Below are 14370 nucleotides of genomic sequence, written 5' to 3'. Positions count from 1 at the left end.
GCCCTGGACAGTTCCTGACATGGACAGAGGTGTCAGCAGAGAGCACTGTGGACAAGACAAAAAAAGAAATTCAAAAAGAAAAAGAATTTCCTCTCTAGCATACAGCTGCTAAAAAGTACTGGAAGGATTAAGATTTTTAAATAGAAATCATTTACAAATCTGTTTAACTTTCTGGCTCCAGTTCATAAAAAAAAAAAAGTTTTCCACCGGAGTACCCCTTTGACATTTCTCTTGATCATCTCTGAGATGTTTCTCCACCTTGGTTGGAGTCACCTGTGGTAAATTCAGATGATTGAACAGGATTGGGAAAGACAACGCACTGTCTATATAAGGTCTCACAGCTGACAATGTATAGCAGAGCACAAACCATGAGATGGAAAGAACTGCCTGTAGAGCTCAGAGACAGGATTGTGTAGAGGCACAGATCATGATAAGGATAGAACACAATTTACTAAGAGTGTCAGGTTTTTACTAGTGTGAAATGTTGTATCAGACTTGTAGGATTCCTCTCTATTTACTATGGAGATCACAGATTTACAAGTCGGGAAAGTTTTCTGACCAGATTTTTCTAGGTGGAAATTTCCAGCCATTTATTCACAGGATTTTCTCTGAATTCAATAGTACATAGGTCGGGTCAGTCACAAGATTTTCTCTGAATTCATTAGTACATAGGTCGGGTCACGCCCCTTTGCGACAGACCAAGCCCCCTTTTCAGCTTTTCACAAGGCAATGTCGGGTAACCATATATACTCGAGTATAAGCCGACCCGAATATAAGTCAAGGCCCATAATTTCACCCCAAAAACCCAGGAAAAGTTATTGACTCAACTATAAGCCTAGGGTGGGAAATACATCATTATCCCCTGTCATCATCCAGACCCCCGTCATTAACACCCCCCCCCCCGTCATCATCACCGCCTGTCATCATCACCCTGTCACCATCCCCCCTGTCATCATCCAGACCCCCGTCATTAACACCCCCGTCATCATCACCCTGTCATCATCCAGACCCCCGTCATTAACACCCCCGCCATCATTCCCCCCCCTTCATCATCACCACCTGTCAATCCCTTCAATCAGTGGTCTTCAACCTGCGGACCTCCAGATGTTACAAAACTACTGGGAGTTGAAGTTTTAAAACATCTGGAGGTCGCAGGTTGAACACCACTACGGCCTTCGTCATCATCCAGACCCCCTCTTTAGTTTTCTACTCACCTCCCCTCGGTGGGAAGGAAGGGTGAACTGGTCCGGGCCATCTATGCTGCAGGGACCGTCCGGTGGGGATGGTTAGTCGTTCCGGGCTGTCCATCTTCACCGGGAGGCCCTGTTCTCCACTCCGGGCCTGGCCGCAGACTAGTGACGTTGCCTTGACGACAACGCACAGGGATGTTCATGCGCAGGGACGTCCCTGTGCGCTGTCATCAAGGCAACGTCACTAGTCCGGGGCCGGCCCGGAGCGGAGAAGAGGGCCTCCTGGTGAAGATGGACAGCCCGCAACGACTAACCCTCCCCACTGTACGGTCCCTGCAGCATAAAAGGCCCGGACCAGCTAACCCTTCTTTCCCACCGAGGGGAGGTGAGTAGAAAACTAAAGAGGGGGGTCTGAATGATGACGAAGGCCACAGTGGTCTTCAACCTGCGGACTTCTAGATGTTTCAAAACTACAACTCCCAGAATGCCCGGACAGCCGATGGCTGTCCGGGCATGCTGGGAGTTGTAGTTTTGCAACATTTGGAGGTCCGCAAGTTGAAGACCACTGAGAAGGGATTGACAGGCAGAGAGTTCACTCGAGTATAAGCCGAGGGGGGCGTTTTCAGCACAAAAAATCGTGCTGAAAAACTCGGCTTATATTCGAGTATATACGGTTGTTGGATTTTCCTGGTGCACACTGTCGCACACTGTTAGAGACATGTCTCAGACACTATGCACCAAGATAACTTAGAAAAACCCGACAAAAACTAGTGGGTTTTAGCTTAGTAAGTGAGGCCCAAAATTGTGCTGCACTGAAAGTTGCCAAGAGCACAGTCGCCTCCATGATTCTTCCATGGAATAGGTTTGGAACAACCAGGACACTTACTAGAGCTGCCGCCCCATTAAACTAGGTATTTGGGATAATAGGGCCTTGGTGAGAGAGGTGGCCAAGAAACCAATGGTCACTCTGGACGAGCTCCAGAGATTCTGTGTGCGGATGGGAGAAACTTCCAGAAGGTCCAGAACCGTCACTGCAGCCTCCACAATCTGAGCTTTATGGCAGTGGGGTCATCAAAAAGCCTCTACTCAGTATGACTAAAACAGACAAAATGGGGTACAGCGCTCCATGGTGCATTAAAAGATAAACCTGTGAGGTGTATAGAATATGAATTCAACGCTCACCTCTAGGGGTTGTGTTTCCACATACACAACAATGGTGAGCGCGTATAGTGGTAGTGTCCGCAACCGGCCGGTCAGGTATAGAGATCAAACGGATAGCTTCGAAGAGGAACACCGGTCTCAATGTGGCGCTGGACACAGATGGTATACACGAGTGGATAAAAGCAAGGTAGTTTATTCTCCCATAATGCAACGTGTTTCACTGCAACAGCAGCTTCATCAGGCATCATTGAAATACATTACATACGGGCCGCATACGGCAGGGATACGGGAGCACCCGGTTTTAGCTCCCCCCAGCCGTATGCGGTCCCGTATTGCCTAAAATGTGATGTGAACCCAGCCTTAGACTCCAAGGTGTTTCTGACCCCAGACTCCTTAGGGTGCATTCCCACGTGGCGTATTTTGCTGCGTATTTGCTGCGTATTTGGTGCTGCGTATTTTCCTACCCATTGACTTCAACAGGGAAAAATAAAATACGCAGCAGCAAATACGCAGCAAATACGCCGTGTGGGAACGTACCCTTAGACCTCATATCCAGACACAAAAGTGTTTCAGAAACAAGATGTATAACTCAACAGGGGAGACTTATCAGACTCTGTCCAGGGGAAAAGCTACTCAGTTGCCCATAGCAACCAATCAGATCGCTTCTTTCATTTTCCAGAGGCCTTTTCAAAAATGAAAGAAGCGATCTGATTGATTGCTATGGGCAACTCAACTATTCCTCTGGACAGGTTTTGATAAATCTCCCCCAAAATTTTTCATACCCCAGAATTAAACCCCAGCCTTAGACCCCAAAGTGTTTCAGGACCCAGACTCAATTAATCCTTAAAGGGGTATTCCACTGCCTTAGCGTTTGTAACATTTTGTTCCAAACACTGGGGGAGGGCTGCGGGGTTCACACCCCTCATGATATCACGCCACACCCCCTCAATGAAAGTCTATGGGAGGGGGCGTGGCAGCTGCCACGCCCCCTCCCATAGACTTGCATTGAGGGGGCGTGGTGTGACGGCACAAGGGGCGTGGTCGTGATATCACGACCCCCGCTGCCCGTACCCAGCGTTTGGAACAAAATGTTACAAACGCTAAGGCAGTGGAATACCCCTTTAGGGTGCGTTCACACGCTAATACTATCAGCAGGTTACACGCTGTGGGAATCTCGCTGCGTGTTACGCTTCCATTGATTTAAATGGGTCCACAGACAGTCCGCAATAGTGTCAGATTTGTGGACTGTCCGCGGACTAATTTAAATCAACGGTAGCGTAACTCGCAACGGGTTTCCCGCAGCGGGAAACTCGCTGCTAGCTACTAGTCTGTGAACCCACCCTTAAGGTAGCTTTATAGTTCGTACAGGATTCCAGGAGTTCATCTCTTCTTCTGTATAAGGAGCCATAGGCCTTTGCTACTGGGCCCAAAAAGACATGGAGAGAAAACACAGATGACGCCTATACGTCTTAGTCATTTCCTGCACCTGCTTCCTGGATGGATGAACCGCCATTGTACAGAGGAACAGCCGTTCAGGTTTTCTGGGCGAGCTGAGTAATAGTTGACAGATATAAGGAGGATACATTCCATGAGCAGAATTTGTGATGGGGAGTCTACTACATCTTTATGTTTCGCAGCGAATATGGCGTCATTGTAATTACATTAACCCCATCATGACCAGACACGTTTACCATACTAACGCTTATGGTCCTCTATACCGAAGTCTATAGGTGTTATGGGTCCAGGTGCCTCTGTTGCAAATTCAGGTTTGATAGGAATAGTGCCAAAGATGCACTGTGCCAAAATGCAATGGATGCCTTGTAAGGATAGAGGGTTGTGAAGAGCCAGTGTTAACTGGTGTCGCATTGTGGCTTATGTTCTAAACAAAAGTCCCAATGCAAGTGTGAACAGAGTCTTAAAGGGGTTCTCCAGGAAAAAACTTATATATATATATATCAACTGGCTCCTTCAAGTTAAACAGATTTGTAAATTACTTTTAATTAAAAAAAAATCTTAATCCTTTCAGTACTTATGAGCTGCTGAAGTTGAGTTGTTATTTTCTGTCTAAGTGCTCTCTGATGACACCTGTCTCGGGAACTGTCCAGAATAGAAGCAAATCCCCATAGCAAACCTCTTCTACTCTGTGCACTTCCAGAGACAAGCAGAGATGTCAGCAGAGAGCACTGTTGCCAGACAGAAAATGACAACTCACCTTCAGCAGCTGACAATTATTGGAAGGATTAAGATTTTTTAATAGAAGTAATTTACAAATCTGTTTAACTTTCTGGAGCCAGTTGATTCAAAAATTCCCCTGGAATACTCCAAGGACTCAGCCCATTTTGGCCTTAAGGACTCAGCCAATTTAATTTTTACGTTTTCATTTTTTCCTCCTCGCCTTCTAAAAATCATAACTCTTTTATATTTTCATCCACAGACTAGTATGAGGGCTTGTTTTTTGCGCGACCAGTTTTCCTTTGTAATGACATCACTCATTATATCATAAAATGTATGGCGCAACCAAAAAACACTACTTTTGTGGGGAAATTAAAAAGAAAAACGCAATTTTGCTAATTTTGGAAGGTTTTGTTTTCACGCCGTACAATTTATGGTAAAAATGACGTGTTCTTTATTCTGAGGGTCAATACGATTAAAATGACACCCATTATTACATACTTTTCTATTATTGTTGCGCTTAAAAAAAATCACAAACTTTTTAACCAAATTAGTACGTTTATAATCCCTTTATTTTGATGACCTCTAACTTTTTATTTTTCCGTATAAGCGGCGGTATGAGGGCTCATTTTTTGCGTCATGATCTGTACTTTTTTTTGATACCACATTTGCATATAAAAAACTTTTAATACATTTTTTATAATTTTTTTTTTAATAAAATGTATTAAAAAAGTAGCAATTTTGGACTTTTTTTTATTTATTTTCGTTCACGCCGTTCACCGTACGGGATCATTAACATTTTATTTTAATAGTTCGGACATTTACGCACACGGTGATACCAAATATGTCTATAAAATTAATTTTTTACGCTTTTTGGGGGTAAAATAGGAAAAAACTGACGTTTTACTTTTTTATTGGGGGAGGGGATTTTTCACTTTTTTTTTACTTTTACTTTTACATTTTTTTACATTTTTTTTTACACTTGAATAGTCCCCATAGGGGACTATTCATAGCAATACCATGATTGCTAATACTGATCTGTTCTATGTATAGGACATAGAACAGATCAGTGTTATCGGCAATCTTCTGCTCTGGTCTGCTCGATCTCAGACCAGAGCAGGAGACGCCGGGAGCCGGACGGAGGAAGGTGAGGGGACCTCCGTGCGGCGTTATGAATGATCGGATCCCCGCAGCAGCGCTGCGGGCGATCCGATCATTCATTCAAATCGCGCACTGCCGCAGATGCCGGGATCTGTATTGATCCCGGCACCTGAGGGGTAATGGCGGACGCCCGCGAGATCGCGGGCGTCGGCCATTGCCGGCAGGTCCCTGGCTGCGATCAGCAGCCGGGATCAGCCGCGCATGACACGGGCATCGCTCCGATGCCTGCGGTTATGCTTAGGACGTAAATGTACGTCCTGGTGCGTTAAGTACCACCGCACCAGGACGTAAATTTACGTCCTGCGTCCTTAAGGGGTTAAGTCCCCATTGCATACTTTAGGCATAGGTGTTCAGTACATACAAAGTTTTATGTAATGTTAAAAAATGTCATTAAACTTTTTCCCTTTTTTTTCCCTCCACAGCAACAGGGGACCCATATTTACTTCCACACTTGATTTCAGAGATGTTTATTGAGATGTCTTGAAGAAGTGACACTAACTAGAAACAGGTTCCTTCTCATCAGTTGCTGTAAAGGGGGGTTCGATGGCAGCAACCCAAACATTGAAGGCCTCACTTTTCCTGCACAGTTTTAGTTCTATTAGGTGTTTTTCATAATTTCAAATTAATAGTTTAGGGTATCTATATGTTAAAGGGGTTGTCCACTAAAATAAACAACCTGTCTATGGTGTCAAAAAGTATAATAAAGCAAGCACAGATCATCCGGTCTCTGCTCCCCCCTCCCCTCCTGTCTGCTCAGGATAAGACCACTGATGTGAAGAGGGGGAGCTCATATTATTGCTGATTAGATTTTAAAGGGACAAGAAAGCTTTTCTCACAGTAGTTTCCCTCAGAACAGGCTCACTGGTAATTTATCTGAGAAACGCTTCCTGCTTCCTTAAAATCTAATGAGCATTAATATGAGCTCCCCCTTTTCACATTAATGGTTTCATCCTAAGCAGACAGGAGGGGAGGGGGAACAGGGACGGGAGCTCTGAATTTGCCTTGATGTCACAGCTACAAGGGAGAAATCAGAACTGATATAGAGAGATCTTGGCCATACGTTTAATAACATTATTTTAGTAAGTTGCTTTACACTTTTTGACACCATACACGGGTTGTTTCTTTCGCTGGACAACCTCTTTTATAGGAAAAATATAACTGTTTGCTGTACTGGATTTGACCATTAAGGGCAGTGTTTTATCACTATTTATTGTTAATATGATGTCATTCTGGCACAGGGAAAATTGTAGAGAAATTAAACCCCGTATTTATCGGGGTATACCACGCACCGGCCTATAACACGCACCCTCATTTTACCAAGGATATTTGGGTAAAAAAAGTTTTTTACCCAAATATCCATTGTAAAATGAGGGTGCGTATGTGTGTATGCGTATACCCCGATACACCCCCAGGAAAGGCAGGGGGAGAGAGGCCGTCGCTGCCCGCTTCTCTCTCCCTGCCTTTCCTGGGGTCTAGAGCCCTGCTGCCGCCGCTTCTCTCCCATTGGGGGCAGCGGCGCCGATAGCCAGGGGGAGAGAAGGGGCAGCAGCACCCATTGCCGGCGCCGCTGCCCCGTTGCCTCCCCCCATCCCCGGTTGCATAATTACCTGTAGCCGGGGTCGGGTCCGCGGCTTTAGGCTAAAAATTTTTGCCTAAAAAGTGCGTGTTATACACCGATAAATACGGTAATTTTAAAGTTTTCATTCAATTTTATAGTTTTCAATCAGTGTATATAGACTAAGAAGTAATACCTTTAAGTGAATAATAATAAGTGAATAAAAATCCATATCATGGTTGTTGTTAATATATAAGATATCATCATATCAAGGTTGTCTACTCTTCCCAAATGTCCATGAGACTCCCTTAAAAAATGGTGACTTTTTGGACTCCCTATAGACGAGGGAAGTATCCCAGGGGCGGTGTTATAAATCAAACAAATTATGTGGACGTATTCTAAGTGGAACCGGTGGAGGATAAAGTGCGGTGTACCGGCACAAGTGCAATGCCTAAGTGTATTTCAATGAGAAAAGGAAATTAATATTTTATAGGAAATTTGGGGTTTGAATTCATTTTGTTTTTTGGAAGTGAAGTCCAGGATCTGAATTCATATTTTTTTGTGTGAAGTCAAGGATCTAAATTCATATTTTTTTGTGTGAAGTCTGGGGTCTGAATTAAAATTTTGTGTCTGAAGTCTACGTTTATTTTTCAGTTCTGAGGTCTGAATTCTACTTTGTGACTACAGTCATGGGTCTTTCTCCTTTTTCAGGTCTGGGGTCTGAATTCATTTTTTTGGGTATAAAGTCTGGGGTCTGACTTCAATTTTTCAGGTCTTAAATCAAGGGTCTAAGTTAATTTTTCAAGTCTGGGGTCTCTAAATTAGTTTTGTTTTATTTTGGTGGGGGGGGGGAGCGGATAGTCAGAAGTCTAGAATTACTTTCAGCTTCTGAGTAATTTTGGGGTCACATACAATACTTGTCATTTAGGAGCATTGTTTCGGTGCGGTCTAAATAAAGGAGTGTATGACCACCCAAATATAATACATCAAAGGAAGCTAGGTATGCATGCACAATATTGAATACATTTCTGTTATCGGTGATGTAAGTGCAGGGTCTGGTGGTATTAACCCTTAGATGTCGTGACGCCAGAGTGAGGTTTCCTTAGTGTTAATGGTCCTACCGCCAACCGTCCCATAAACGGCAGGGAAAATAACGGAATGTCCACAGCAGACTTTATGAATAAACTGAAGAACTTTACTTGAAGATTTTATGCAACAGTCTTCATACATAACAGTCTCTTAAGAGGAAACCGGAATGCAGGTTCCTCACAGGTTTTGCTGGGACTCTGAAGCAATGAGCTTTGATGCAGGCCACTGTGCTACTAATTATAATATTTTAGTTGGTAGTAGTCACACAGGATTTGATAGATTGAGCTTTGTAAGTCATGGTTTAGTGGCTGCAGGATTCTTAGGCTTTGGCCTAGATGAATTGAGATTTCTGCTGAGATGTTTGTGCTTCTTGATAGTGCAGGGACAAGAGCAGGAACTAAGAGAGTGAATTTAGTGGCTACAGCCCTTTATATAATAAGGGGCTGGACAAAGCTCATTGGTCAGCAAACCTGTAAGTCCTGAACCCAGTGAACTCTGGGTACATCACATGACCCTGGAAGGTCCTTGAACAATTATACATCACAACTGTACATCACGTGACCCCGGAAGGTTCTAAATATCTATACAACCATCATAATAGATCATGTGACCCTATATATATATATATATATATATATATATATATACATATCTCCTATACATTTATATTATTCATATATATTAACCAATATACAATCCATATGAGGCAACCAGGAGTAAGCCTTTCAGGAGAGCCCTATGGGAATGAAGGGACTCTGGCTGAGGGGACTTTAGACAGGGACAGGACCAGGTCCTGTAACGGGACACCACAAACCAATATACCACTATAGTGTTGAGGCACTTCTACTATAGTGTTGCCATATCCCTAAAACTGCCTTGTTACTGCCACCTAGTACACTAAAAATAACAACCGTTCTGCCTTATGTCTATTCTACCCAGCCCGGTGCTCATAACAATGAAGGCATCTAATAATGATTCTAATGGCCGCCTCCATCTGCACTAAAATCCTGGATATCTCCATGGTAACAGCTTTTGCCAAGGAAACAGTAAACAGGTGAAATGATGAAGATATGTGAAGATAATGCAAAGTGATCTTTACATCGCTGTACATGGAGCCGTGTCCGCACATTACACACATTACAGTAATGAAGTGTAGGAAGCGAAGCTGGATGGAGACGGCAAGATGCATCCATTTCCGTAACACCTGAAATAGTCGTGATAGGCCGAGATTAAAAATCACGAGCAGCACGGGCCGAGACCGGAGGCAGAACTTGATCCTGAAAAATCTGTAATACCCCCTTTTCTGCCATGTATTATATGTAAAACTGGTGTCTTCTAATGCGGCAGAACAACCTTTGGGCCCCCTTAGGCTCCAGGGCCCAGGTGGGAATCCTAGGTAGGACCTTATCCTTCACTATATAGTACAGCTATCTTTACACACCGTTTTCTAAGGCTCATTTTTCAGACTTTCAGATGTACTTTAAACCTTTCTACATGTTTTCAGGACTTTTTGCCCATATTTGAAGTAGTGTAGTTTTTTGGGGCTACAGAAACAATTGCAGCCCAAAAAAATGGCTAGTTTCAATTAGAATGTACGACCCAATTATGGCCGTACTTTAGCACGTAAAATAACAGTTTTACGCTGATTTGGTAAATCAACCAAGATAGGCTTAGATATACTGGCTCAATAAACTATGTTTTTTTCTAATCTTGGTCCATATAATCCACTGTAGACAAAACCTGCCAAAAATATCCACTCAGGACTCCTGCAGGAATGTTTCGGAACTGCGCTCCTGCACTTTTGTCGTGGCAATGACACCATTCCCGCTAGCAGGTGACCAACAGGACCGGATCTGTGTGCACTGTCCTGCCCCTACCCTGCTGCCTCTCTGTACTATTAAGGAGAGGGAAGCTGCCGGCACTACAGAGAAGTGGCTACAGGGAGGAGGTAAGTATCGGATATGGGAGAAACTGGCGTAAGCTTGTCTTATGTATTTATACCTTTGCCCAGAGTGTGTATGGGTGTGTTGTCTGTCAGTATACGTATACTTTGTGTGTAAGTCTGTATGTCATGCATGTATTGCCTATGTGTATAAAAGCATGTGTGTATATATGGTATATACTGTGTGTATAAGTGTGTGTAAATATTGTGTGTATGAGTCCTTGTGTATATATGTGGTGACCCACAGTGATGGTGGGACCATGGGGTGTAGCGGTGTAGGTGGGCAAGATGGTATTAACCCCAGGGGCAAGGTGTTATTAACCCCTCATGTTCGTGACGCCAGAGTGGTTTTTGGGTACCGGAACCACACAAACGGTATCTCCGCTATTCCAATGACTAGGCAGTGAAAAGAGAGTCCACAACCAAGTTACAGTTTAACGGAGGCTTTACTGAGTTAAGACACAGATGGAATTATCTTCAAAGCTAGATTCCCAGAAAGGTGGCCAGGAACACAGAAGGACCTCGCAGCTTGCTGGGACCAATTAGACTTGTGATAGACTTTAGAATCTTGACTTTAGGCTGGACTTGACTATAGGTAGTAGTGACAGCAGACATAGACTTGACTTACTGGAATGACTGTAGATTTGAGGTCTTCCAGGTAGAGGGACACTAGCACTGATACATCAGGTGTTTGCTCCTCAGCAAAGGTCTGGTGTAAGAGAGTGTAATGTCCGCCCCCTTATATAGAGGGGGGCTGAGCCAAAGCCCATTGGTCAAGCTGCGGGTCATGTGTTAAACTGGTGCCCTTTGGGTAACATCATGTGATAACATAACATATGACATCTCACAGGTCCTTAAGATGACCTTTCACGGGTCCTTTAGACTAATTATACATTAATACACTGACTAAAATCTTATGACAATAAATGACAGTATAGTAACAGCAGGGGAGACACTGCAGGAGAGCCCCCAGGTCACTGAGGGACTCAACCTAACAGGGCCTAAGGGTAGTGCAGGACCATGTCCTGTACTGGGACATTACATATACTGTATGTGTATGTATATATTGTCTATGAATTTTGTAATGTCCCAGTACGGGATTGTTGCCATACTGTACTTCGCCCTGTCAGGCAGAGTCCCTGAGTGTCCTTGGGGCTCTCCTGCAGCAAACCCCATAGCATTTACAGGTTATGTATTTATGTAGTTATGTATTAAGGTATAAAGGTATATCTAATATACCTTTAAATCTGTACCACAGGATTATATTGTTACCCAGAGAACCCCAGTGACCAGGTGACCCCCCAAGTGACCTATGGGCTCCTTGGTCAGCCCCCTATATAACCCAGGGAGGGGCTGCAATCCTTCTTTTAGCACATTGCTCTTTTCCATGTTCTTGAGATCCTCCTGAGGTCCAGTGTAGTAAAGTGTTCCAGTGCCTGTGTCCGGCCATTGGAGGCCTCAAGTCTAAATTATTGCAGCCACCAGTCGGTCCTGAGTAAGTCAAGTCATCTCAATTGTCTGTCACCATCTCAAGTCGAGTCAAGTCATCTATAGTCACCGTGGCCTGCATTATAGTCTGTCAAGTCACTGCAAGTCCCAGCAAGCCTGCGAGGTCTCCCTGTGTCATTGGATATTGGCTGAACTGTATAGACTGTACCATCTGTCTCACCTCAGTAAAGCTACCGTTACCCTTAACCTGGCCTTGGACTCTTTATTGCGCCTGCCTAACCTAGGATTAGCGGTTCTACCTTCGGGTAGTTATAAGGCCAAACCACGCCCTGGCGTCATGACAAGAAGGGGTTAATACCATTTACCCCTGGGGCCATAACATCTGCCACCTTACGCCGCACCTCACATCCCGTGGCGCACCACAAATGTGTATGAATGTATTTTCTATGTGTATTAGTGTTTAGTGTGTTTGTGTGTGTATATATATATTTATAGAATGTGCATGTATATACTGTTGGGGAGATTTATCAAAACCTGTGCAGAGGAAGAGTGGTGCAGTTGCCCACAGCAACCAATCAGATTGCTTCTTTCATTTTCCACAGGCCTCTAAAGAGGCCTGTGGAAAATGAAAGAAGCAATCTGATTGGTTGCTATGGGCAACTGCACCACTCTTCCTCTGCACAGGTTTTGATAAATCTCCCCAACAGTATATACATGCACATTCTATAAATACAGTCTGTGTGTACTGTATGTGCGTGCATGTATTGTCTATGTGTATGAGTGTGTGTGTATATATTGTATGTGCATGTATATTCTGTGTGTGTGTGTATATAAATGTTGTGTATGCATATACTGTGTGTATGTGTGGTGTCCCAGTACCGCATTTCATACGGTACTTATCTATTTATGGGTCCCCATAGCCAGAGTCCCTAGGACGTAGGGATCCCTGTAATCTAGTCTACCCCTAGTCGCCTCTATCTTAACGTATAATTGGTCATTTATGCATAGATAATATGAATAGTATAGTATAAATGTAAATAAATGGTTAATTACTTGTTTCCATGGTGTCGCAGGGCCTTCGGGTCATGTGATGCGTTCCAAGCCTCACTCTGGATGCGTTCCAGGCCTCACTTTGGTATCTCTAGCCTCGTTTTGGTTTTACAATGTATATAGATCCTGTGTCGTAAGCAATCCCATCACACCATGTAAGGTGAATGGCAGACGTTCGGAGCAATCAGATTCGCCACGCCCCCTGCCCATATAAGGGAGCGGCGGCCATGTTTCTCGCTCTTACCTCGTGGGCTGTCTAGCAAGCAAGACCTGTACAACAGTAATTGCAGTGAGTTAGGCGCGAGCCTCACGGCAACGGCTGAACAATTATAATTATAGAGTGTATCACCTCCCAAACACTCTGCAGCATCTCCGGACCTAATACCTCCCCTAAATCCGGACGGATCTGCAAATCTCTTCCTAAATTAAGAGACTTATTGTCTAGCTCAAGGTCCGCAACTACTGCCAGTTGCTAAGTAACCAAAGGACTGTTTGTATGAGACTGTGACTGAACCGTGAATATTCCAAGCACTTCAGTAAACGTTATTCAAGTTCAAGTTCAAATCTCCTTGTGGACCTTCAGTTATTTTATGCACCTATCGTTACTGGGAAGGGCGGCGATAGGCCGGAACACCGATTCAGCATACCAGCCCTCAGCCTGGCGTCACAAACTCTTCTAGGGTTAACATTAACCCCTTATATACCTATACCATACCATCACTACCATACACCCCCCAAGGGCTACCACATATGTTAGTATATACTATATGTGTATGCATATACTGTGTGTATGAGTGTATTTACTAGGTGTATATGCAGTTGGATTGATTTGGTAGGATGTTTAGTGCCCCTGCTTGATATACATGTTGGTAACACTGGGTGCACACAGCATTTAGCAGTATGTTGCAGGGATACATCCCTTAAAAAATGTATGCCAACATATATTGCAGAATACTGCTTCAGTTTAAAGGGGTACTACCGTGCTGACAACTTATCCCCTATCTAAAGGATAGAGGATATGTTGCCTGATCGCACGGGGTCCCGCTGCTGAGGCCCCCCGCGATCTCGTACGCAGCACCCCACTCTCATCAGGCCCTGGAGCGAACATCCACTTTTGGTCTGATGACGGGGCGGTGATCGTGACATCACAGCTCCGCCCCCGTGTGACGTCACGCTCCGCCCAACGCTCCACCCCCTCAATGCAAGTTTATGGCAGGGGCGAGACAGCTGTCTCGCCACCTGCCATAGACTTACATTGAGGGGGCGGAGCGTAACGTAACATGGAGGCGGAGCCGTGACATCACAATACTCCGGCCCCGTGATCGGCAGTCATCAGACCCTGAGCGATGTTCGCTCCGGGGCCTGATGAGAGCGAGGTGCTGCATACGAGATCGCGGGGGTCCCCAGCGGCGGGACCCCGCGTGATCAGGCAACTTATCCCCTATCCTTTAGATAGGGGATAAGTTGTCAGCACGATAGTACCCCTTTAAAGGCATAAATGCAGTTGTTGAAGAAATAGAACATTTTGGGTGAGTTCCCACACTTTTTTCCCCAGGACTTGACCCCTGGTCTTATTTGCATAAACCATTTATCTTTTTTCT

General features: G+C 44.5%; 1 protein-coding gene across 9 annotated transcripts in view; it reads right to left on the bottom strand.

The window, feature by feature from the left end:
• LZTS3 (leucine zipper tumor suppressor family member 3) overlaps window positions 1-14370 on the bottom strand; it is a 169707-nt gene that overhangs the window by 47106 nt on the left and 108231 nt on the right. Inside the window, exon 1 of one of the 9 annotated variants that reach the window (XM_056553380.1) lies at window positions 12773-12793. The exons of 6 other annotated variants lie outside the window; for them this stretch is intronic. The gene's annotated coding sequence lies outside the window, so the exon portion shown is untranslated. Of the gene's footprint in view, window positions 1-1214; window positions 1303-2372; window positions 2484-12772; window positions 12794-14370 lie in introns of those variants that run through there. 2 more of the 9 variants (XM_056553402.1, XM_056553414.1) reach the window with 2 other exon arrangements.

The sequence above is a fragment of the Hyla sarda genome, chromosome 1, assembly GCF_029499605.1.
Source record: "Hyla sarda isolate aHylSar1 chromosome 1, aHylSar1.hap1, whole genome shotgun sequence".
Taxonomy (NCBI): domain Eukaryota; kingdom Metazoa; phylum Chordata; class Amphibia; order Anura; family Hylidae; genus Hyla; species Hyla sarda.
Note: the sequence above shows the minus strand (reverse complement) of the source record. Positions and strands in the feature narration are given on the sequence as shown.